The 26,025-nt window shown below is 36.5% G+C and overlaps 1 protein-coding gene across 16 annotated transcripts in view; it reads left to right on the top strand.

Moving 5' to 3' along the window:
* Positions 1-26,025, top strand: part of ZMYND11 (zinc finger MYND-type containing 11) — a 130,321-nt gene that overhangs the window by 29,662 nt on the left and 74,634 nt on the right. Inside the window, exon 2 of one of the 16 annotated variants that reach the window (XM_057543087.1) lies at positions 22,727-22,897. The exons of the other annotated variants lie outside the window; for them this stretch is intronic. The gene's annotated coding sequence lies outside the window, so the exon portion shown is untranslated. The remainder of the gene's footprint in view (positions 1-22,726; positions 22,898-26,025) is intronic. 16 annotated transcript variants of the gene reach the window in all.

Here is a 26,025-nt window from a genome sequence, read left to right as displayed (position 1 = left end):
TCCACTGGAGTCAGGTACCAGGACTGCAGTAGTCTTGTACCTGGACCCACTGTGGGACCTATGGAAGCAGCCCAGACCCCAACCCCATCCCTGTGCATGCACACCCACAAAGCCTACAGCTGCTAATGCTGGACTTGCTCCAGGCACCAGTGCACCCATAGTCCACTCGGCTGTCCCACAGGTGCTGAGTTTACAAAGCCGGCCACGGTAGCGTAAACCGTGGAGCGCATAGCTGTGGGGAGAGGGCTCTGATTTCAGCCCTGATTCTAAGTCATGTGGCCCCTGGGGATGGGCTCTGAATTCAGTCCTGCCTCCACATGTGGGCAACCTGCTGGCGCTTGTGAACTCCCAGAGCTTGTAGAGGTGGTGCCCTGCCTGCTGTGAGCATGCAAAGGGGCTGCTGTGGCAGGCCCGCCTCCCTTTTGCATGCCCCTTAATTATGGCGCTTCACCTCTATGGTGGGCCCAGGCGTTGTCCGTGTACACACCCTGGTTGCAGCCTGTACCACACTTCAGCCCCTTCAGGCTGTCTCCATGCAGCCAACCCCAGTCCTCTCCTCGGGTCTGTCCTCTGAAGCCCTAGTTTCAGCACCCAACCGCCTCGCACACCAGCAGACATGCATCTCCGGCTGGGGAATGCACCAAGGGGCATGGACCATCTATGCTGGTCTCTCTCTGTTCTGCCTGCTACAAACCCATTGCTGTGCTCTTCTCTGAGTCTCCGAAGCTCCCTTTTTGTCCCGACTGATCTCCCTGCTGGTGAAGGGGCTTCCCAGGGTGAGGGAACCTTTCTTCTTTTACAGTTTCCTCCCAGGGGTGCAGGTCCCATCCCAATTCTTTTTTTTTTTTTCCTTTTGTCCCACCTGGTTACGTGGTGATCTTTCTTGCAGTTTTGGTTTTATGAGATTTTCTTTAAGCGTTCAGCAGGTGTTCTGTGAGAATTTTTCTACATGTAGATATGTTTTTGATGTATTTGTGGGAGGAGGTGAGCTCTCAGTTCTTCTATTCTGCCACCTTGCAGCCCTATTTTTAACTTTTTGAGAAACTTCCACACTATTTTCCATAGTGATTGTACCAATTTACATTCCCACTAGCAGGGCCTGATTGTTCCCTTTTCTCCATATCCTTGCCAATAGTTGTTATTTATTGTATTTTCAATAATAGTTATTCTAATAGGTGTGTGGTGATAATCTCATTGTGATTTTGATCTGCATTCCCCTGATGATTAGTGATATCTAGTAACTTTTCAGGTACTTGTCGGCCACCTATATGTGGTCTTTAGAAAAATGTCTGTTGAGATCATCTGCCCATTTTTAAATTGGACTTCTTTTTTGTATTGAGTTTTATGAGTTTTTGTATATATATATTTTTTCTTTTTTTGGCCACGCCACGTGGCATGTGGGATCCTAGTTCCCCCTCTGGGGATCAAACCCGTGCGCCCTGTATTGGAAGCGCAGAATCCTTAACCACTGGACCATCAGGAAAGTCTGAGTTTTTGCATATTTTTGATATTAATGCCTTATTGTATATGATTTGCAGATATTCTCTCATTCTGCAAGTTACTTTTTCATTTTGTTGATGGTTTTATTTGCTGTGCAGAGGCTTTTTAGTTTGATGTAGTTTCACTTATTTTTGCTTTTGTTGCCTTTGCTTTTGGTGTCAAAATCATTGCCAAGACAGATGTCTAGGAGCTTACCCCCTATATTTTTCTAGGAGTTTATGGTTTCAGGTCTTATGTTTGAGTCTTTAATCTGTTTTGAGTTAATTCTTGTGCATGGTATAAGATAGTGGTCTAGTTTCATTCTTTTGTATTTGGCTGTTCAGTTTTTGAGACTGTCCTTTCCCCATTGTATATTCTTGGTTCCTTTGTCATGTATTAATTGACCATATGTGCATGGGTTTACTTCTGGGCTCTTTGTTCTGTTCCATTGATCTCTTGCGTCTGTTTTTATGCTAGTACCCTACTTTTTTGTTACCATAGCTTTGTAATATAGATTTTGTCTCTAGTTAAGATTTTTTCTTCAAGTTTTATTAAGAAATAGTTGACATACAGCACTGTATGAGCTTAAGGTGTAAGCATAGCACACAGCATAGTGATTTGACTTACATATATTGTGAAATAATTACTACAAGTTAACATCCATCATTTCATATAGAAAGGAAAAAAATTGTTTTCCTTGTGATGAGAACTCATAGGATCTACTCTCTTAACGACTTGCAAATATTCACCAGTGGTTAGCTATAGTAATACAATTTGAAATCCGGAAGTTTGATGTCTCCAGCTTTGTTCTTCAAAATGGAGAAATTTTTAATTACCCAATATGCACCCTAAATTTCTATTCAAATAGACTTATTTACCTCCCCAGTTAGGTTCTGGCATTATTGAATTTGTATTGATCTCAATAACTTTATGGGATTGCCAAAAAATGAGTGCTTTCCTTAGGATTCTCTAGATTTAAAAATGTTAAGAAATCTTTTGAATATGATGAGAACTATTAATTTGCATATGGTATGTTACTAGTAAAGGCTGATTACTTCTCTCACTTGTATTCATCTTCTGGATTTCCAGAAAGTTGATACATTCCTTCTCTCTCATGTGTAGTCAACCTTAGCCTCTCAAGTGAATACTCTTACTGGATCTCAAACATTTTCAAGTCTTCTATTTTGAAATAAAAGTTCAAACCTGGCTTTGTCAGAACATGATGAAGTGAACATGTATTCTTACCTGAAACCCTATTGAAATGAGTAAAAATACCTAATCTTATAAGGACAAAAAGAAAGAGATAGACTAGAGCACAGAAGAGGTGTCATCAACATTTTAGAAACTGGAAAGAAGGTGGATGAAGTGTTTTTGATTTAGCAGTCTGGATAGCTAAGTGCCTGCAGAGGGAAGGACCAAAAAACATGCCAATTTGAGTCTCAAAATCCTGGAAATCTCAAGAATTAGAAGTACTTTGTCCCTTTGGTGGCAGGGAAAGTGGTGTGTGTGGTGGGGCAGTAAGAGTAGGGTGATTCACCCTAGTGTGTACAGTTCTATGCCCAGCTCCCTCCTCCAGCACCTTCATCCACGTCACTACCCTGTCCTCTACTGAGAAGTCTTGAAGTGTATTTTCTGTAAAGGGCACCCAGAGCAATTGTGAAGTAGTCCCACCTGAAAATGGGTGCTACCCATTAAAAACAGGGGTATTAGGAGGAAGCTTAGACTTCCACTTCCAGCCATGATGGAGGAACTGGTACCAGCCTTGCATTCCCATCATAAACAGTTGTGAAGCTGGATGAGATATATGAGATATATGAGCTCCTAGGCACTGGATAGTAGGCAATGTAAGACTGTGATCCCTGAGGTGAAGAAGCTTAGGAGGTGAATTCCACAATCACCCAGCTCTTTGTGAAAACTGTCCTGATGGAGCCAAGCAGAGGCCGGGGTTTCTGGGAGCTGGGGAGGCAGGTTAAGGTTTGGAGCAGTTGAATGTGTTGGTCAGTGATTAGAATAATCAAAACTACAACGAGATAGAGAGGAGGAAACTGCTCGTCTTAGCTGTGGGCATGTTTGGGTTCTCCTAATAGTTTAATCATTGATACTGATTTAATCAGAGGTAGGGGTCTAACTTTCTTGAAAAGTTAAAAGGAAGGGTGTGTGTGTGGGGGGGAGGTGTGTATGTGAAAGAGATTAAATGACATAGAGCAGGAAATCAATAAATAAGGGTAGGATAATTGTGTTATTTGTAAATACTGAGGTAAGTACCAAAAACAGAACTAAAAGTGATTGCCTCAGGGTAGCAGAGTTGGGGTAGCAAGGGGTGGGACTATTTAATTTAAAAAAAGAATCGTGTACGTGTATTATTTTAGTTTAAATGAGAATAAAATTTGAATAAACCACAGACCTTCAGGTGACCTCTCATCTCTTTCCAGCTACTTCTCCATCTGCCTCCTTCCCTTTTTTTTTGATCAGTCTTCTGGAGAGAGTTCTGTTCTCTATTTCTCTACCTCCTACTTATTCCTTAACCCTCTCCAGTCTGGATTGGGGCTCTATTACTTCACCAGAACAGCTCTTGTTATAGTCACCAGTGACCAACATTTTGCTAAATCTAGTGGACATTTTAAATTCTTTTTGCTTTTTGACTTAGCAGCAGCAGTCTGCACTTCTTGAAATTCTGTCTTCACTGATTTAAGAGGGCTCCCCTAGATTTGCTCCTACTTGTTTGGTCATGCATCCTCTCCCCAAGTTAAATGTCCTTTATCTAATCTTTAGATGTTGGGTTCCTCAAGACTTGATCCATGTTCTCTCTCTACCAAGTTCTCTTGGGTAGTCTAATCTACAGTGATGGTTTCAGTTAGTGCACTTATGTAGGTAACTCACACAGTTGTATCTTCAACACATGTTCTCAACTTCTCAGTGCCCTCTCTCCATATGCCTATCTGATATCTCCCCTGGTATGTCTAAAAGATAACCAGAACTTTGTAGGCCCCCAAACCAATGCACACACCACTACCTTATGCAAACTTGATCTTCATCCTAAACTCCTTATCTCAATTGAAAACACCCCAATACATCATGCCATGTAAGCCAGAAACCTTGACACTTACCTCTCCCTCATTCCTAGTCCAAAATTAAGTGCTGGTGATCTTTTCTCCTCTCTTATACATTCTGCACACTGTAACCAGGGCAACTTAAAAAAACCCATTATTTTCCACAGCTCCTGTTGGTCTTCCTTTTCTTTTGCTTCTTTTTATCAATTTTCTTCCCTTCCCCTGCTTCCTCTCCCTCCATCCTTCCCCTTCCCTCTTTCCTTCCCCTACCTTCCCCTCCACTTTGAAATGTATACTTTGCACTTAATCCCTGGCATTTGATTGTTAGATCTGTGAATGAACCAGATTCCTTCTTCCTTTTTAACCTTTTGTGAAGTCAGATTTGCTCTTCCGGGTTGTAGATGGCCATAGCTCAAATTCACAAATGGAATATTTTATTTCCTTTCCTGGGTAATAGCAACTGGGGAAGATTTTCTATGAAAATGGTGGGGGTGAGGATTTGTGATAGAGAGATAGGAACGAGAGGACTGTTTTCAGGTTTTGTTCTGAACGTGGCCATTGATTTCATGAAAAACCAAGAGTAAACACAGAGGCATACAATTTGTTACATTAAAAATCTTTTTTCTTGTAAACTACAGGTAATGTAAAATTTACCATCTTAACCATTTAAAAATGTATATTTCACATTCACATTCACATTGTTGTGCAGCCATCCATCCCTATAACTCATTTAAACTTGTAAAACTGAAATCCTATACCTATTAAATAATAACTCTCCACTCTCTCCCCAACCCCTGACAACTACGATTAAACTTTTCTGTTTCTATGATTTTTACCGTAAATACCTTATGTAAGTGGATCATACAGTATTTGTCTTCTTTCGACTGGCTTGTTTCACTGAGTGTAATGTCCTCAAGGTTCATACATGTAGCATATTGCAGAGTTTCTTTCATTTTTAAGGATTAGTAATATTCTGTTGTGTGTGTAGACCACATTTTGTTATCTGTGCATCCATTGTTGGACACTTGGGTTGCTTCCATGTTTTAGCTGTTACGAATAGTGCTGCTATAAACATGGGTGTACAAATATCTCTTTGAGAACCTGCTTTCAGTCCTTTTGGGTATATACCCAGAAGTGGAATTGCTGGATCCTATGATAATTCTATTTAAAATTTTTTGAGAAATCATCATACTGTTTCTACAGTGGCTGCACCATTTTACGTTCCCACCAACTGTACAAGGGTTGCAGTTTCTTCACATCCTTGCCAGTTCTTGTTGTTTTCTGTTTTTTTGATAGTAACCTAGTAACCATCCTAATGGGTGTGAGGTGGTATCTCGTTGTAGTTTTGATTATTCTAATAAATCCATTACATTTTTAAAGTGAGAATCTTTTAAATTATCTGATCCATTTACAGATCTAACAAATGCCAGGGATTAAGTACAAAGTATACATTTCAGAGGCTTCATTTTTCCATTTAGGCATGGGATATCAGGTCTTAGAACATAAGGCCAAAAGGTTAAATGAACCCAAAGCACCTTAGTTTGAGGTTTTCCAAGTAAGAGCTGTTTGGTGGGCAGATCATAGTTTCTGGAGGCTCCTGACATCCTCACTTCCCACCGTGTTTTGAGCCCACATCTCCTTTCTTTGTGGTGCATTTCAGTTTTAGTGAGTAGAGGAAGGGAAGCATCACTTAAAGAATAGATGTACTATTATGTTAATTTGGAGATTTCTTGAAAATAGAGTCTGCATTCTAGTTGAAGGAGTAAAAAATACACAGATAGGTGGAGGACAAACACATTGATTTTCTTCACCATTCCATAATTGCCCTCTGATCTGTTGTGGTAAGGTTTGATTGATTTTTTCCCACCATAGTGATCATCTCATTGACCCAGCATTGTTTATGGAAAGAGTTGTCTTAAATCTGTTGCTCTGCTGTGCCATCTTTGTCACATAAATCAGGTGTCCATATATACATGAGTCTATTTTCAGATTCTCTGTTCCTTCCCGTGAATTTATATGAGTGTTCTTATTCCTGTTGGACACTGTCTTATTAATTACTGTAGCTTTACAATAAATCTTGATATGTGATATCAGATCTTCCAATTATATCTTATTTGTTATCCATATCTTTTTTTGTTCCTGGTTGTTCTTGGCTGTTTACATTTCCGTATCAACTTCTGAATCAGTTTGTTAATTTACACAGCAAAAATTCCACTAGCCTATTGATTGGAATTGAACTGAATTTGTGAATTAGTTTGGGGAAGAATTAACATTTTTTACCGTATTAGTTTTCTAATCTATGAATATGTTGTATTTTTCTATTATTTAGGTTATTTTTACTTTTTCTCAATAATGTTTTAAGGATTTCTGAATAGAGATCTTGCATATCTTTTGTTTAGATTTACTACTAGATCCGACTTCCTTAGGTAACATTGTAAATAAAATTTTAATTTTTTTCATTTACTCATTGTTCATTACTGGTATACAGAAACAAATAATTCTTTGTATATACCTTATATCCACTTATATTATTGAAGTCACTTATTTTAATAATTCATCTGTAGATTTTTGGGGGATTTTTCTATAGATAGAAATATGTCATCTCTGAATTATGGTAGTTTTAATTCTGCTTTTCCAGTCCATATGTATCATTTCTTTTTCTTGTCTTATTGCACTGACTAGGTCCTCCAGTACAATTTTAATTAATTTATTTATATTTTGGCTGCATTAGGTCTTCATTGCTGCGTGGGCTTTCTCTAGTTGCGTTGAGCAGGGGCTGCTCTTTGTTGCGGTGCTTAGGCTTCTCATTGCAGTGGCTTCTCTCGTTGCAGAGCACAGGGCTGTAGGTGTGTGGGCTCTGTAGTTTGCAGCAGGTGGGCTCTAGAGCGCAGGCTCAGTAGTTGTGGCGCACGGGCTTAGTTGCTCCACGGCATGTGGGATCTTCCCGGACCATGGCTGGAACCCGTGTCCCCTGCATTGGCAGGTGGATTCTTAACCACTGCGCCACCAGAGAAGTCCTTCCAGTACAATTAAAAAAATTTTTTTTTACTTTATATTGGAGTATAGTTGATTTACAAAGTTTTGTTAGTTTCAGATGTACAGCATAGTGATTCAGTTATACATGTACATTTATCTATTCTTTTCCCACATAGATTATTACAGAATATTAAGTAGAATTCCCTGTGCTATACAGTAGGTCCTTGTTGATTATCTTTTTAATAGTAGTGTGTATATGTTAATCCCAAACTCCTACTAATTTATCCCTCCCCCAACTTCCCCTTTGGTAGCCATAAGCTTATTTTCTAAGTCTGTGAGTCTGTTTCTGTTTTGTAAATAAGTTCATTTGTATCATTTTTTTTTAAGATTCTACGTATAAGTGATATCATATGATACTTGTCTTTATCTGACTTACTTCACATAGTATGATACTCTGTAGGTCCATCCATGTTGCTGCAAATGGCATTATTTCATTCTTTTTTTATGGCTGGGTAATATTCCATCATATATATGTACCACATCTTTATCCATTCATCTGTCGATGGACATTTTGGTTGCTTCCATGTTTTGGTTATTGTAAGCAAGTGCTGCAATGAACATTGGGGTGCATGTATATTTTTGAATTAGAATTTTCTCCAGATATATGTCTAGGAGTGCAGTTGCTGGATCGTGTGGTAGCTCTGTTTTTAGTTTTTTGAGGAACCTCCATACTGTTCTCCATAGTGGCTGCACCAATTTACATTCCCACCAACAGTGTAGGAGGGTTCCCTTTTCTCCACACCTTCTCCAGCATTTGTTGTTTGTAGACTCTTTGATGATGGTTGTTCTGACTGGTGTGAGGTGATCCATTGTAGTTTTGATTTGCATTTCTCTAATATTTAGCTACGTTGAGCATCTTTTCATGTGCTTATTGGCCATCTGTATGTCTTCATTGGAGAAATGTCTGTTTAGGTCTTCTGCCCTTTTTTTTTTTTTAATAAATTTATTTATTTTATTTATTTATTTTTGGCTGCGTTGGGTCTTCGTTACTGCCTGCGGGCTTTCTCTAGTTGCGGCCAGCGGGGGCTACTCTTCGTTGTGGTGTGTGGGCTTCTCATTGCAGTGGCTTCTCTTATTGCGGAGCATGGGCTCTAGGCACGTGAGCTTCAGTAGCTTTGGCACATGGGCTCAGTAGTTGTGGCTCACGGGCTCAGTAGTTGTGGCTAGCAGGCTTAGTTGCTCCACAGCATGTGGGATCTTCCCGGACCAGGGATTGAACTCATGTCCCCTGCATTGGCAGGAGGATTCTTAACCACTGCACCACCAGGGAAGTCCCTTCTGCCCATTTTTTGATTGTGTTGTTTATTAATATTGAGCTGCATGAGCTGCTTGTGTATTTTGGAGATTAATTCCTTGTCTGTTGCATTGTTTGTGAATATTTTCTCCCATTCTGTGGGGTTTTTTGTTTGTTTGTTTATGGTTTCCTTTGCTGTGCGAAAGCTTTTTAAGTTTAATTAGGTCCCATTTGTTTATTTTTGTTTTTATTTTTATTACTCTAGGAGGTGGATCCAAAAAGATCTTGATGCAATTTATGTCAGTGTTTTGTCTATGTTTTCCTCTAAGAGTTTTATAGTATCTGGTCTTACATTTAGCTCTTTAATCCGTTTTGAGTTTATTTTTGTGTATGGTGTTAGAGAATGTTCTAATTTTATTCTTTACATGAAGCTGTCCAGTTTTCCAAGCCCCAGTTATTGAAGAGACTGTCTTTCCTCCATATTCTTGCTTCCTTTGTTGTAGATTAATTGACCATAGGTGCATTGGTTTTATTTTTGGGCTTTCTATCTTGTTCCAGTCATCTCTATTTCTGTTTTTATGCCAGAACCATACTGTTTTGATTACTGTAGCTTTGTAGTATAGTCTGAAATCAGGGAGCCTTATTCCTCCAGCTCCATTTTTCTTCCTCAAGATTGCTTTGGCTATTCGGGATCTTTTGAGTTTCCATACAAATTTAAAAATTTTTTGTCCTAGTTCTGTGAAAAATGCCATTGGTAGTTTGAGAGGGATGGCATTGAATCTGTAGATTACCTTGGGTAGTATAGTCGTTTTGACAATATTGATTCTTCCAGTCCAAGAACGTGGTATATCTTTCTGTTTGTGTCATCTTTGATTTCTTTCATCAGTGTCCTACAGTCTTTGGAGTACAGGGCTTTTGACTCCTTAGGTAGGTTTATTCCCAGGTATTTTATTCTTTTTGGTGCGATGGTAAATGGGGTTGTTGTTTTAGTTTCTCTTTCTGGAAATTCAACACCCATTTATGATTAAAAACTCTCTAGAAAGTGGGCATAGAGGGAACATACCTCAACATTATGAAGGCCGTATATGAAAAATCCATAGCTAATATCATACTCAACGGTGAAAAGCAGAAAATATTTCCTCTAAGATCAGGAACAGGACAAGTATGTCCACTCTCGCCACTTTTATTCAACATAGTTTTGGAAGTCCAAGCCATGGCAATCAGAGCAGAAAAGGAAATAAAAGGAATCCAAATTGGAAAAAAAGTAGTAAAACTGTTTGCAGATGATATGATACTATACATAGAAAATCCTAAAGATGCTACCAGAAAACTACTAGAGTTCATCAATGAATTTGATAAAGTTACAGGATACAAAATTAATACACAGAAATCTTTTGCATTTCTGTACACTAACAATGAAAGAGCAGAGAGAGAAATTAAGGAAAGAGCCCAGTATAATGTTGAATAGAAGTGGTGAGTATGATATCGTCACACATTCCCATTTGCAGAGAGAAAACTTTCAACATTTCACTGAGTATGATTTTTCTGCTGTTGGTTTTATATGGGTACCCTTTTTCAGATTAAGGCGTTTCCCCTCTATTCCTATTTTGCTTTTAGTTTTGGTTATGAATGAAGAGTTTTATTCAGTTTTTTCCTGCATTTATTGAGCTGATTCTATGGTTATTTTCCTTAAGTCTATTAATGCATGAAATGCTATGACTGTAACAAACACGGTCACACTGTATTGTTCTTTGTGTATTGCTGAACTTGATTTGCTAGTACTTCATTTAGGATTTTTGCATTCATGTTCATGAATGAGATAGATCTCTAACTTTACTTTGTCCTAGTGTCCTTTGTCATGTTTTGATATCAAGGTTACATTGATCTCATATCACAAATTTGTACATGTTTCTTTTCTCAGAAAGAGTTTCTGTAAGATTGGTGTTTTTTTCTTTTTGAAATGTTTGGTAGAGTCTAAGGTGAAGCACTCTGGTTCTGGAGTGGTTTTTGGTTTTTTTTTTTTTTTGGCAGAGGTGTGGTTTAAATTATTATTCAACCTCTTTAATAGTTATGTAGGCTTTTTCAGATTTTCTGTTTCTTATGATCAATTAATCTATGACAAAAGCAAGAATATACAGGTAGAAAAGACAGTCTCTTCAATAAGTGGTGCTTGGAAAACTGGATAGCTACATATAAAAGAATGAAATTAGAACATTCTCTAACACCGTATACAAAAATAAACTCAAAATGGATTAAAGACCTAATGTAAGACCAGATACTGTAAAATTCTTAGAGGAAAACATATGCAAAACACTCTTTGACATAAATTGCATCAAGATCTTTTTGGATCCACCTCCTAGAGTTATGAAAATAAAAACAACTCTTTTGGTAGTTGTTTAGTGGTTTCACCAGGAGTTTGTCAATTTTGCCCTTTTGAAGAATCAACTTTTCCATTTATTGAATCTCTCTTTTGTATATTTGTTTTCTTTTTTAAAAAAGTATTTATTTATTTATTTGGCGGGATCATCGTTGTGGCATGCGAACTTTTAGTTGCGGCATGTGGGATCTAGTTCCCTGACCAGGGATCGAACCTGGGCCCCCTGCATTAGGAGCATGGAGTCTTAGCCACTGGACCACAAGGGAAGTCTTGTATGGTTGTTTTCTAGTTCATTGATTTCTCTTTATTATATATGTGTGTGTGTGTGTGTGTTTAATTTCTTTCTACATTTTTGGTTTGAGTTTTTATTTTGTAATTTCTTGAGGTAGATGCTTTTAGCCCCTCCTTTTCTTATTAACACATTTAAGGCAATAAACTTAAGTACGTCTCAGAACTTTTGACAATTAGTATTTACATTTTTGTTCCTTTCATTATATTTCCTGATTTTTATTGTGAATTTTTAAAGTTAACTATTCAGACGTATGTTTTTTGGCTTTCAGAAACATAGGAATTTTTTTTTTTTTTGGCTATCTTTTGTTACTGACTTTTTCAGTTCTCTTGTGGACAGAGAGCAGACTGTATAATTTCAATCCTTTGAAATTTGTTGAGACTTGCTATACCCAACACATGATCAATTTTGTAAAAATTCCGTGTGCATTTGAAAAGAATGTGCATTCTGCAGGTATTGGCTGCAGAGGTTTATATATATCAGGTCAAATTTGTTAAATGTTTTTGTAAATCTTTTATATGCCTAGTAATTTTTTCTTTGTTTTATGAGTGGTTGTGAGAGGTATGTAAAAATCTCCTGCTATGATTGTGGATTTGCCTATTTTTTTCTTTCAGTTTTGTCAGTTTTTGCTTTATGTGTTATAAGATTATGTTAAATACATAAAATTTAGAACATTTCCTAATAAGCTGGATCTTTTTATTATTATGAAGTGACCCTCTTTTTTCTTAACAATACTTTACATTATTGCACTCTTGCCAACTTTCTTTTTGATAATATTTTTGCATGATACTTTTTTTTTTACCCTTTTCTTTACAAACTTTTTATGTCCTTGTATTTAAGATGTATCTTTTGCAAGCAGCATGTAGCTAGCTTTCTGTTTTATCATTGTTTTTAATTCAGGCTCAAAATTGCTATCTTTTATTGAAGCTGCTCTGTTTAGATTTAATGTAATTACTGATATATTTGAGTTTAAATCTATCATCATAGTATATGGCTTTTATATATCTTCCTCCTTTTTCTTTCTTCTTTATTGGCAGGGGTGTTGATGAAGCATTTTGTATTATTTTTTTCCCCATCAAAAGCTTGGTAGGTCTTCATTATTTTACTGTCCTTTTATTGATTACTCTAGTAGAGGTAGTAACTGTGTCCTCAGTGTGTAAAGGTCTTCTGTTCCTTTTTGCAGTTTGACTTTTTATGTGGGATTCTTTTCCTTCTGCGTGAGGAACATCTTTAGTTTCTGTATTGTTGGACTGCTGGTGATGAAGTATTGGTTTATATAAACTATATCTTATTTACCTTTCTTTTTTGCAGGCCTAGAGTTTTTGGTTGGCAGTTACAGCCTTTGAGCACTTTGATGGTATTATTTCATTATCTTCTGACTTTTGTTGTTTTGGTTGAGAAGTCAACTTGCAGTTGTATTATTGCTCCTTTGAAGGCATTATGACTTTTCCTCTGGTTGCTTAAAATATTTTTTCTTTTTGTCTTTTTGTTTTCAGCAGCTTTACTATGATGTGCCAAGGTGTAGCTGTCTTTGCATTAATCTGGTTTTGCTTTCTGGTAGTGACTCTTGAATCTGTTGCTTGACATCTTTTGTCAGTAATGGAAAATTATCAGCCACAGTCTCTTTGAAAGTTAATTTTGCTCAGTTCTTTTCTCTGTTCTTGGGATTGCAATGAAATATAAGTTAGGCCTTATTATCATATTCATATGTCTCTTATGCTCTTGTTTTCTCTATGCTTTCTTCTGGATATTTTCTTTTGAAATAGTTCTTAGGTTCACCAATTTTCTGTTCATCTGTATCTAATCTGATGCGAAACCCATCAGTTTAGTGATTTAGGTATTGTAGTTCTTCAGTTCTGTCCTTTCCGTTTAGTTTCTTGTTATTGCTTCTTATTCTCTGCTGGAATTATCTTTTAATTTCTTGAACATATCAAGCATAAAATTATTTTAAAGTCTGTGTTTAATAACTGCATCATCTAGAACTCCTCCTGTAAGTTTGTTTCTCTGTTTGTCATGTATGGAATTTGGGCAGCAGCTGATTGTTTTGGAGGTTCTTGAGTCTACTTAAGACCTAGTAGTCAACCATTTATCATTATTAAAGGCTAGCTTTATTCCTCTTCCCTGTATTATTATTATTATTTTCCCTCAAGACTTATTGGGGAATGTATTCAATGAGTAAGTGTTTTAGTGTACAGTTTGTGGTAGAATTTGTTAGGGACATAAGGAGGTTTTAAAATATGGCCTTCTTTCAAAAAACTGATAATGTTGGGCAGATAATACTCACATATGAAATAATTATGTAGCAATGAAAGACAACATGGAATTGATTAAAATGATAACTTTTATATATGTAACTTATAATAAATAAGCTATAATAAATAATAACTGAATACAACTTGATAATTATAACTTTAACTTAATAATAATTAATAATAAAACACATTAAATAAAATTATGGGATACTAACAAAAGACCAAACACATCAAAGAAACTAATGCTAGTATAGATAAGAATTTAGTATATAATTTAGGAATGTATCACATTCCATTAGAGAAGGAAGAAATCTTTCAGTAAATTGTGCTACTACAATTGATGACCTCTGTGAAAACCTATACTTTCATCTTAAGTCATATTCAAAAAGTAATTCCACAGTTTCTGGTTGGGCATGTAAGATGATTAGAAGTTGTCACTCTATCTTAATAGCAAGTAACGAACTGAAGAACTGTAAAATCAACAAATCTACTGAGATCCATGAGAAAAGTTAGGCCACGGGACAAATTGCTGCCACAAAAGTTGGAGAGACAGAAAGGCAGATAGAATCACAACTTACAAAAACCTACCAACAGAAACCTCTGCAGGAACCAGTGCTGGGGTAAGGAAACCTGGATGTAACTGACAAATTGCTGGAGGCTCAGGGCAGACAAGTCTGAGTGAAAAACCCAGTGGGACCCAGTCTTAGGGGCTCCTCACCCTTCTGTGGGGTTTTTCTCTGGGAGTTCTACCAGACTCTCACAGAGACTGTTGGAGAACAATCCTCTCATGATTCCATCGGGGATAGGGACAAGGAACCAGCTTTAAATATGCCAGAGCATTCTGTTCTTCTTAACAAGGTGTGCCCTCATGAGAAACTATTTTACCAGAGCCTAACCATCTGGTGTTTGGTTAGAGCCTAACTGACCTGGGAAAGTGAAATACTCAACTCCCTCCCATTACTAAAGGCCTTTAACTGAAGTTCCTTCTACCCAGTACATTATGTCTGCCTTTCAGAAAAATACCAGGCATACTCGAAGGCAGAAAACAGTTTGAAGAGACTGAACAAGCATTGCAATGTGGGTTAATATGGCAGGGATGTTGGAATTATCAGAAAGGGAATTTTTTTAAAAGTTGATTAATATGCTGAGAGCTTTAATGGAAAAAGTGGACAATATTTAAGATTACATGTATACTGAAAGAGATGGAAATTCCAAGAAAGATCAGAAAGAAATGCTAGAGTGCAAACACACCATAGCAGAAATAGAGAATGCCTTTGGTGGGATCATTAGTAGATTGGACACAGCTTAGGAAAGAACATCTGAGCTTGAAGATATGACAATAGAAACTTCCAAAACTGAAAAGTAAAAAGGAAAAAGACTGGGGGCTTCCCTGGTGGCGCAGTGGTTGAGAATCTGCCTGCTAATGCAGGGGACACGGGTTCGAGCCCTGGTCTGGGAAGATCCCACATGCCGCGGAGCGGCTGGGCCCGTGAGCCACAATTGCTGAGCCTGCGCGTCTGGAGCCTGTGCCCCGCGACGGGAGGGGCCGCGATAGAGAAAGGCCCGCGCACCGCGATGAAGAGCGGTCCCCGCACCGCGATGAAGAGTGGCCCCCGCTTGCCGCAACTGGAGAAAGCCCTCGCACGAACCGAAGACCCAACACAGCCAAAAATAAATAAATAAATAAATAAATAAGAAAATCCTTTAAAAAAAAAAAAAAAAAAAGGAAAAAGACTGAAAAAAATAAAACAGAACATGAAGGACAGTGGGACAACTACAAAATGGTATCATATGCATAATAGGAATGCCAGAAGGAAAAGAAAGAGAGAAAGGAACAGAAACAATATTTGAAACAGTAATGACTATGAATTTCCCCAAATTAATGTCAGGCACCAAACCACATTCAAGAGAGAGAATGTATACGTATAGCTGATTCACTTTGTTATATAGCACAAGGTAACACAACATTGTAAAGCAATTATACTCCAATAAAGATGTTTAAAAAAAAAAAAAAGAGAGAATACCAGGCAGGATAGATGCCCTCCAAAGGCAGGATAGATGCCCTCCAAACTACACCTAGGTATATCATTTTCAAACTTAAGAAAATTACAGATAAAGAAGCAATCCTGAAGAAGCCAGCAGAGGAGAACCCTTTTACCTATAGAGAAGCAAATGCAATAATTACATCTGACTTCTTAGAAACCATGCAAGCAAAAAGAGTGGAATGAAATATTTAAATTGTTGAGGGAAAAACCCCACCAGCCTAGAATTTTGTGTACTCAGTGAAATTATCCTTCAGTAGTAAAGGGGAAATACTTTCTTAGACAAACATTGATGGAGTTTTTTTGCCAGAACAAATGTTAAAGTTTTGCAACCGCCTTACAACAAATGTTAAAGGAAAACGATACAGGTCTGAAACTCAGGTCTACGTAAAGAAGAGTATTGAGGAATGAGTAAATGAGGGTAAAATAAACTTATTTTTCTGATCCTTAATTGATCTAAAAGATCTGTTCAAAATATTAGCAACAGTGTTTTTGATTATGTGTGCTTATGTGCATGTACAGTGATTCTTGAACAATGTGGGAGTTAGGGTCACCAGCCCCTCAACACAGTGGAAGATCTGCATATAACTTTACATTTGGTCCTCCACATCTGCGTTTCCACACCCGTGGATTCAACCAACTGCAGATCATGTAGTACTGCAGTAGTATTTATTGGGGGAAAAAAAATCCACGTGTAAGTGGACCTGCACAGTTCAAACCCATGTTGTTCAAGGGTCAACTGTACATGCTTTTGTATGTTTATGCATAAGTGAAAGGAATGACAGGAACAATATTGGGTTTGGAAGAGAGAGATTAGGAATATTTTATATTATGAGGTATTTGTACTACATGTGAATCAGAAAAATAAACATTGGGTTAGTTGTAAATGTATATTGCAACCACTAAAAAAAGTAAAAAAAAAAAAAGTGTAATATGCTAAGAAAGAGGGAATTGTTACATATAAAGTTCTCAGTTAAAAAGACAAAAGACAGAATGTGTGGAAGACAAATAGGCACGATGAACAAAGGTAACAAATAGAAAACAGTAACAAATCTGAGAGGTACTACTAATCCATCTATATCAATTACCTTAAATGTCAGTAGTCTATACCAATAAAAAGATGAGATTGTCAGAGTGGATCAAAAAACAAGACCCAACTCTATGTTGTCTACAGGAAACCCATTTTAAATATGAAGACACACATAGATTAAAAGAAATGGGATACAGAAAGATATGCCATACTAACACTAACCAAAAGAAAGTAGGAGTAGCTGTACTAATTTCAGACAGAGCAGACTTCAAAGCAAGGAATGACATCAGGTATAAAAAGGGCTGTTACATGATAATAAAGGGGTCAATACTCTTAAGATATAACAATCCTTAATGTCTCTGTGCCTAACAACAGAGTGTCAAGATATGTGAGGAAAAACTGATAGAACTGTGGGGAGAAATAGATGAATGCAGTATTATAGTTGGAGACTTTTCACCCCCCTGTCAGAAATGGACAAATCCAGCAGGCAGAAGATCAGTAAGGACATAGTTGAATTCTTCACAACAATATCAGTGAATTGGATGTAATTGATACCTATAAACTGTTTCATTCTATGACAGCAGAATACACATTCTTTGCAAGTTCACATGGAACATTCACCAAGATAGACCATATTCTGGTCTATCTTAATTAATTTAAAAGAATAGAAATCATTGCAATGTCTGCTGTTAGCCCGCAATGGAATTAAACCAGATATCAAAAACAGAAAGATAGCTCAAAACCCTAAAATACTTGGAAATTAAACAACACACAGGTCAGAGAAGACATCCCAAGAGAAAGTTTTTAAAGTTTTGAACTAAATTAGAATGAAAATACATCTTATCACAATGTGGGATGCAGTGAAAATAGTGCTTTGAGAGAAATGTCTATAATAGAAAAGAAGAAAGATCTAAAATCCGCAATCTAAGCTTCTACCTTGGAAAGCAAGAAAAAGAAGATGAAATTAATTCAAAGTAAGCAGAAGAAAAGAAATAAGAATTAGAACAGAAATCAATGAAATTTTAGGTAGGAAATCAATAGAAAAAATCAAAACAAAAGCTAGTTTTTTGAAAAGATCAATAAAATCAGAAGTTACTAGATAGGTTAACTAAAAAAAAAAAAAAAGAAAGAAAAAGACGACACAAATTACTAATATCAGAAATGAAAGAGGGGCAATCACTACTGCTTCTGGACCATGAAAAGATAATAAAGGGATATTATGCATAACTGTGGTGACAAATTTGATAATTTGATAACTTAGGTAAAATAGACCAATTCCTTGAAAGGCCAAATCTGCCAAAACTCACACAAAAAGAAGTAGACAATCTGAGTAGGCATATATCTTTTAAAGAGATTGAATCAGTAATTAATAACCTTCAAACACAGAAAGAACCATGACCATATGTGTTCACTGGCGAATTCTACCGAACATTTATGGATGAAATTATACCTATTCTCTGCAATCTCTTCTAGAAGGTAGAAGCAGAGATAATACTTCCTAACTCATTCTTTGAGGACAGCATTACCCTAATATCCAAATCAAACAAAGACAGTACAAGAAGAAAAAAAACCCCAACAGGACTACCATAAGCCAATCTCTCTCATGAACATAAATGTAAAAATCTTCAGCAAACTATTAGCAAATTGAATCCAATATTGTATAAAAAGCATTATATACCACGACTAAGTGGAATTTATCCCAGGTGTGCAAGCCTGCTTCAGCATTTGAAAGTCAGTGTAATCTATCACATCAACAGGCTAAAGAAGAAAAATCGTGATTATTTCAATAGATACAGAAAAGCATTTGACAAAATTCAACACCCATTCATAATTAAAACTTATAGCAAACTAGGAATAGAGAGGAATTTCCTCAACTTGATAAAGACTATCTACAAAATCCCTACATTGACACCATACTTAACAGTAAGAAACTCACAGGTTTCCCACTAAGATCAAGAACAATGTCCCCTGTCGCCATTCATTTTTAACATTGTTGGGAATTCCTAGCTAATGCAATGAGAGAAGACAAGGAAATAAAAGCATACAGATTGGAGTGAAGAAATAAAGCCGTCTCTGTTTGCAGATGACATGATTGTCTATGAATAAAATACAAAAGAATTGACAAAAAAACTCTTGGAAATAATAAGCAATTGTAGCAAGATTGTAGGATACAAAGTTAATATAAAAAGTCTTATCACTTTCCTATATACCAGCAATGAACAAGTTGAATTTGAAGTTAAAAACACATTACCATTTACATTAGAATCCCCCAAATGAAATACTTAGGTATAAATCTAACAAAAATATTATTACAAGATTTATTTGAGGAAAACAAGATTCTGATGAACAAAATCAAAGAACTAAATAAGTGGAAAGATAACTGTTGTGCATGAATAGGAAGACTAATATTGTCAAGGTATCAGTTCTTCCCAACTCGATCTATAGATTCAGTGCTGTCCCAGTCAAAATCTCAGGAAGTAATTTTGTGGATATTGATGAACTGATTCTAAAGTTTGTATGGAGAGGCAAAAGACCCAGATAGCCAGCTCAGTATTGAAGGAGAGGAACAAAATCAGGGCCTGATACTACCCAACTTCAAGACTTGTTATAAAGCTATAGTAATTAAAAGTGTGGTATTGGTGAAGTAACAGCCAAATAAATCAATGGAACAGAATAGAGAGCCCAGAAATAGACCTACATTAATATAGTCAGCTGATTGTTGACAAAGGAGCAAAGGCAATGCAACGAAGCAAAGTCTTTTCATCAAATGCTGCTGGAGCAACTGGACATCCACACACATACAAAAATGAACCTAAACACAAACCTTATGTCCTTCACCAAAATTAGCTCAAAATGGGTCATAGATCTAAATGTAAAATGCAAAACTATAAGACTCCTAGAAGATAACAGGAGAAAACCTAGATGACCTTGGATATGGTGATGACTTTTTAGATATAACACCAAGACACGACCCATGAAAGAAATAATTGATAAAGTGGACTTCATTAAAATTAAAAACCTTTGCTCTGTGAAAGACAGTGTCAGGAGAATGAGAAGACAAGCCATAGACTGGTAGAAATATATAAAGAAATCTTAAGACTCAGCATTAAGAAAATGAACAAGCTGATTAAAAAATGAGCAAAAGAATTGAACTGATACCTCACCAAGACGATATACAGATGGAAAGTAAGCACATGAAAAGATGTTCAACATCATATGTCATTAGAGAATTGGAAATTAAAACAACATTGATTTACCACTATATATCTATTAAAATGGCTAGAATCCAAAACACTGACAACCCCGATCGCTGATGAGGACGTGGAGCAGTAGGAACACTTATTCATTGCTGGTGGGAATGTAAAATGGTGCAGCCACTTTGGAAGACAGTTTGTCAGTTTCTTACAAAACGAAATATACTCTTAGTGTACAGTTCAGCAGTCATAACCCCCCCTGGTATTTACCCAAAAGAGCTGAAAACTTACTTACACACAGAAACCTGCACAAGGGTGTTTATAGCAGCTTTATTCATAATTGTCAAAATACAGAAGCCACCAAGATGTCCTTCAAGTTGACTGGATAAATAAACTGAGGGGCATCTAGACAATGGAACATTATTTGGCACTAAAAAGAAATGAGCTATCAAGCTATGAAAAGGCATGGAGGAACCTTAAATCCATTTTACTAGGTTAAAGAAGCCAGTTTGAAAAGGCTATATATCCTGTATGATTCCAACTATATGACATTCTGGAAAAGGTAAAACAGTGGAGAAGTAAGATTAATGGTTGCTAGGGATTGTGGGGAGAGGGAAGGATGACTAGATGGAGCACAGAGAATTTTTAGGAGAGAGGAACTATTCTGTATAGCATTTTAATGTCTTTATGCATATGTGAAAACCTATAGAATGTACACCACCAGCAGTTAACTATGGACTTTGGGTAATAATGGTGTGTCACTGTAGGTTCGTTGATTTTAAGACATGTGCCCTCTGGTTTGGGATGTTGATAATCAGGGGGGCTGTGGGAGTGTGGGGACATGGGATTCTTTGTATTTCCTGCTGAATTTTGCTGTAAACCTAAAACTGCTCTAAAAAAATAAAGCTTATTAATATTAATACCTTAAAAAAGTTATTCCCAGGGGCTTCCCTGGTGGCGCAGTGGTTGAGAATCTGCCTGCCAATGCAGGGGACACGGGTTCGAGCCCTGGTCTGGGAGGATCCCACATGCCGCGGAGCAACTGGGCCCGTGAGCCACAATTACTGAGCCTGCGCGTCTGGAGCCTGTGCTCTGCAACAAGAGGGGCCGCGGTGGTGAGAGGCCCGCGCACCGCGATGAGGAGTGGCCCCCACTTGCCGCGACTAGAGGAAGCCCTCGCACAGAAACGAAGACCCAACACAGCCATAAATAAATAAATAAAATTAAAAAAAAAAACAAAAAACCAATTGTTTAAAAAAAAAAAAAAAAAAAAGTTATTCCCAGATAACAGTACTGATGAACCTAGTGGCAGGGCAGGAATAAAGATGCAGATGTAGAGAACGGACTTGAGGACACAGGGGGGAAAGGGGAAGCTGGGACGAAGTGAGAGAGTGGGATGGACATATATATACTACCAAATGTAAAATAGATAGCCAGTGGGAAGCAGCCGCATAGCACAGGGAGATCAGCTCTGTGCTTTGTGACCACCTAGAGGGGTGAGAAAGGGAGGGTGGGAGGGACGCTCAAGAGGGAGGGGATATGGGGATATATGTGTACATAAAGCTGATTCACTTTGTTGTACAGCAGAAACTAACAGAACATTGTAAAGCAATTATACTCCAATAAAGATATAAAAAAAAAGTTATTCCCAGATGGATTAAGAAGTCAGTATTTTAAAAAATTGTATAAAAGAGGAAAATACAATTGAATATTTTTCGGACTTGAGTGTGGAAGGACTTCTAATCATTAAAGGTGACCATAAGGGGAATACATAGCTAGATTTCAGTATAATTTCATTTAATGTTTACTAAAAGACAGACAAAAGTATTTTGTGAATAACTTTAATATGTAAAGAAATTAATATGTAAATGGGAAAATAGCATGAATAGACTATCAATAAAAAGTAACTTCAAATTGCTAGTAGAGTTTGGGAAAATTTTAACCTGAACTAAGTCACAAAGAAATGCACATTATACAGTGAGATTAATTTTTAAATTTTATGCAATATTTGATGTAAATACTTTAAAATACTTATATATTTATGTTAGATGACATAAAAATAAAACAAAAACTTGCACCCCTCCACCAGAAGTAAAAATCAGAACATATTTGATGCTGTGTATTTTCCCAGTGTGTTCCTCCTCAATGCAGCCTCTTTTTCCTGCCCCCCCCCGCAACTATTCTCTTGTTGTCCTGTCATGTTTATCATTTCCTTGCAATAAAAAGTTTCCCCATATATGTATGTGTCACCAAGAATTCCTTGTTTAATTTTACTTATTTATAAGTTTTTCCTGATTTGCTTTCTCTTTTATCTTTTTTTCCCCCATTTGTAGCATTTGTATGATAGGAAACAAGGTACTTACATAGATGGAAGGGATTGCATTAAATTGGATTTGTAGGGATAAAGAATACCGGTATTGCCTGGAGGCTTGCCAAAGTTACTTGGACCAGCTTTCACCCATCAGAATAACTAGTGTCAAAAAACTACAAAATTATAAGTGTTGATGAGAACGTGGAGAAATTGGAACCCTTGTGCACTGTTGGTGGGTATATGAAATGATGCAGCTGCTATGGAAAACAGTATGGTAGTTCTTCAAAAAATTAAAAATAGAATTGCCATATGATGCAGCAATTCCACTTCTGGGTATTTGCCCAAGAGAATTGAAAGCAGGGTCTTGAAATATTTGTATACGCATGTTCATAGTAGCATTATTCACAATAGCTAAAACGTGTCCATCCACAGATGAATGGATAAGGAAAATGTGGTATATGCATGCAATGGAATATTATTCAGCCTTAAAAAGGAAGAAAATTCTGCAGTATGCTACAGTATGGGTGGATCTCACGGACACTATGCTCAGTGAAATAAGCCAGTCACAGATGGACAAATCCTGTGTGATTCTTCTTCTTTGAGGTACTTAGAGTCATCACAGTCATAAAAACAGAAAGTAGAATCATGGGTGCCAGGGGCTGGGGTGGGTAATGGGGAGTTAGTGTTTAATGGGTATAGGATTTCAGTTTACAAGATTAAATGAGTTGTGGGGATGGATGGTGGTGATGGTTGCACAGCAATGTGAATGTATTGATACCACTGAACTGTACACTTAAGAATGGTTAAGATGGTACATTTTATGTGTATTTTACCACAATAAATGAAATTGGTAAGTTTACTGGGAAGTTTTTGGGGTTTTTTTTGTTTTTTAAACTATAGAAGTCTTGAGAATCACTGTGAGTCTGTCATATTCCTCAGATGTGTTGGAGCTAAAAAAAAAAAAAAAGATTGAGGACTATATTGTATATCTCTACAAGTTTTCTGATCTTTCTTTTTGATGTCTTAATCTTTGATATAACATAAACGAAGGCTTACTCTGGGACTTTATTGTTTATATAATATAACTGGAAAAGTTTAATTTTATAAGTCCATATCAGAAGTTTATCATGTTCATAACTATGCTGTGCACCTTGGAAGACAGATGAAAAATAAACAAGACACGTCTTTTCCTTACTTGAATTAATAAATTCTTTTTAGGAATTTAAAATTATTTGTACAAGGCAATACATTTGTAAGAGATGAATAAACAAATTACAATTAGAATACACAAGAGAATTGAGTTTGATTCTTGTGAAAGCGTTGGTCAGGAACATTTGCATCGTAGTAGGTCCTAGAAAGAACAGGGAATTTTTAGTAATTAGTAAAGGGGCAGGGAGAACATTCTAGACAGAGAGAACTGCTTAAACAAAGGGATAGAGTTATGAAGTTTGGGGACACATTTAGAAATTTTGAGTAGTTCAGTTTAGTAGAAATATAATATACATTCAGGTACAATAGACTAAAATTTGGTTTGGCCAAAATCAGTTAAAGGCCTTATACGATAAGCTGTAGGTGCCTAGAATATAAGAAACTAATTTTCTAAGATTTTCTTTTTATTTACAGACACCTAAATTACTATCCTTGTCTTATATCTAGCCACATTATTAATCATATTTACTAGCTAATGGAAGGATTTTTGTTTACCTTATTATTATATTCCCAGAGCATAGAAGAATGCCTAACATGTAACAAGCGTGCCTGAAATGAATGATTTTAGATTTCATAAGAAAGGAGAATTTCAGTGATTGTACTTTAAAGAGATCTTGTCCTAATAAGTCAGGTTGTTTTTGGTACTTTTATAACATGTCTCCAAGCTTCACTGTATTCACCTGACTTGGGTTTGCATCTTTGCAGTGTTCTCCTTGAGTTCCTGTAACTATGAGCATGTTCTTTATGGTGTACCTTCATTACCAGGCATATCTACCTGTGTGACTCGGTGTAGGTAGATGTCAAAAATCTTTGGCTTTGACTTTACATCTGTTTTCCTGAAGTGTAGCATTGCTTAATTCTTTAATCTTGAGTTTAATCATTTCTAGGAATTAAGTGACATCACTTTTAGAATTTCTGCTACTAGTCTACTATATTCTTCTGGTTGTTATGTAAATAGTTATATTTGCTATTTATTTTAGTATTTGTAAATGTTAGCTTTGCCATTATATATCTTTTGTATTTCTGAATAAACTATTCTTAACTTTATATGTATTTTGAAAACATAAGTTGAGTTATATATATGTCAACTGTACCTGTTTGTATTCTAGTGTTTGTTCCAAGGATTGTAATATGCATCCTCGATTTAACATAGTTCCTCTTGAATTAGTATAATAAATACCATTTCACATAAAACGTAAGAATTTACAATGATATAATTATTTACTACCCCTTCCCCTCCTTTGTGCTATTGGGTTGTCATCTATATTTTACTTCTACATATGTTATAAACCTAATGATACCTAACAATTATTTTTGTTTGCTTTAAACAGCCAATTATCTTTTCAAGAAATTAAGAAATTTTATATTTTCCCACATATTTACCATTTTGTAGTGTTACTTAAGCTAGAAGTAGTATCTGTTTTGTCTGAATTCTCACAGCATATATTTTGTACCATTTATGTCATATATGACATTACGGTTAGTAGTTCCATGTATATGTCAAATTGCCTTTGCCAGTTTTATGTTATTTTCTGTCAAGGACTAGAGTTTATACATTTTAAAATACTTCATTGTGTATAGCTATTGCCTTACACAAAATAGGCAACATTTTTTTAAGTGTGTAAGAATGACTGAAATTTTATCTGAGTATTTGTATAATCTGACAAGTTGTATTTTTACAGTTCACCATTAGATGTCACTTTCTAACATTGTATATTCTTACCAATAAATTCCATACCATATTGCTTATCAGATTTGGAAAGTTGACACTCCTATACAAGTGCACTTAAACTGAGAAGTTTCTGTACATTTTAAAGTGGTTACTTTCTAGAACAGAGACATTCATAAATAATAATTATAATTTTAAAAATCTCTTAATTTTATATTGAAGTCTATACTGAACCAACTGATTTTCCTTAAGTTTTCTTTAAAACTTGAATGCTGCTGTTGTTTTTGATTCTTAATTGATTTTGTAATTCTGAAAAGCACTTTCTTATTTCAGGAGCCTAACTGATCCTAGACTCACCAGAAGAGAATCTCTAGTTAAGCTTTAATGGCAACTGCTGGTTTTATTTGGGTTTTTTGGAGAAAGAGGGAGAATTGATTTAGCTGTGAAAAGAAATGTAGAGGTGGAGAAAAAGATTCATGAGGCTCTCCTGGCCAGTCATGGAATACAATGAAGTGCTAAGAATGAATTTTCCTTTCTTATTCTCTCCTCTTAAAAGATAGGAAAGGTCAGGTCAAGGAGATTTCAGCCATCCCCAAAACTTTGATGTTTACCTATGCCTAAGGGCCTCAACATCATAACCTGTATGATTTAGGGGTCAGGTGTCTCGGTGCCTAACAGGTCCCTCTGTGCCCAGTGGAGAGTCCAGGCATGTGGCCTCTTCTTACAGTACCATCTCTCATCAGACATTCAGGCTGCAACTCCGTTTTTTCCCCCAGTCTTGCCAGGACACAGCTGGTGGCCATTTTCCTCAGTCTATTCAGAATATTGAAATTTGAATAAATTAGCAATGTTG

This window comes from Balaenoptera acutorostrata, chromosome 3 (assembly GCF_949987535.1).
Source record: "Balaenoptera acutorostrata chromosome 3, mBalAcu1.1, whole genome shotgun sequence".
Taxonomy (NCBI): Eukaryota; Metazoa; Chordata; class Mammalia; order Artiodactyla; family Balaenopteridae; genus Balaenoptera; species Balaenoptera acutorostrata.
The sequence above is the reverse complement of the archived record's forward strand: the minus strand, read 5'-3'. Positions and strand labels throughout refer to the sequence as shown.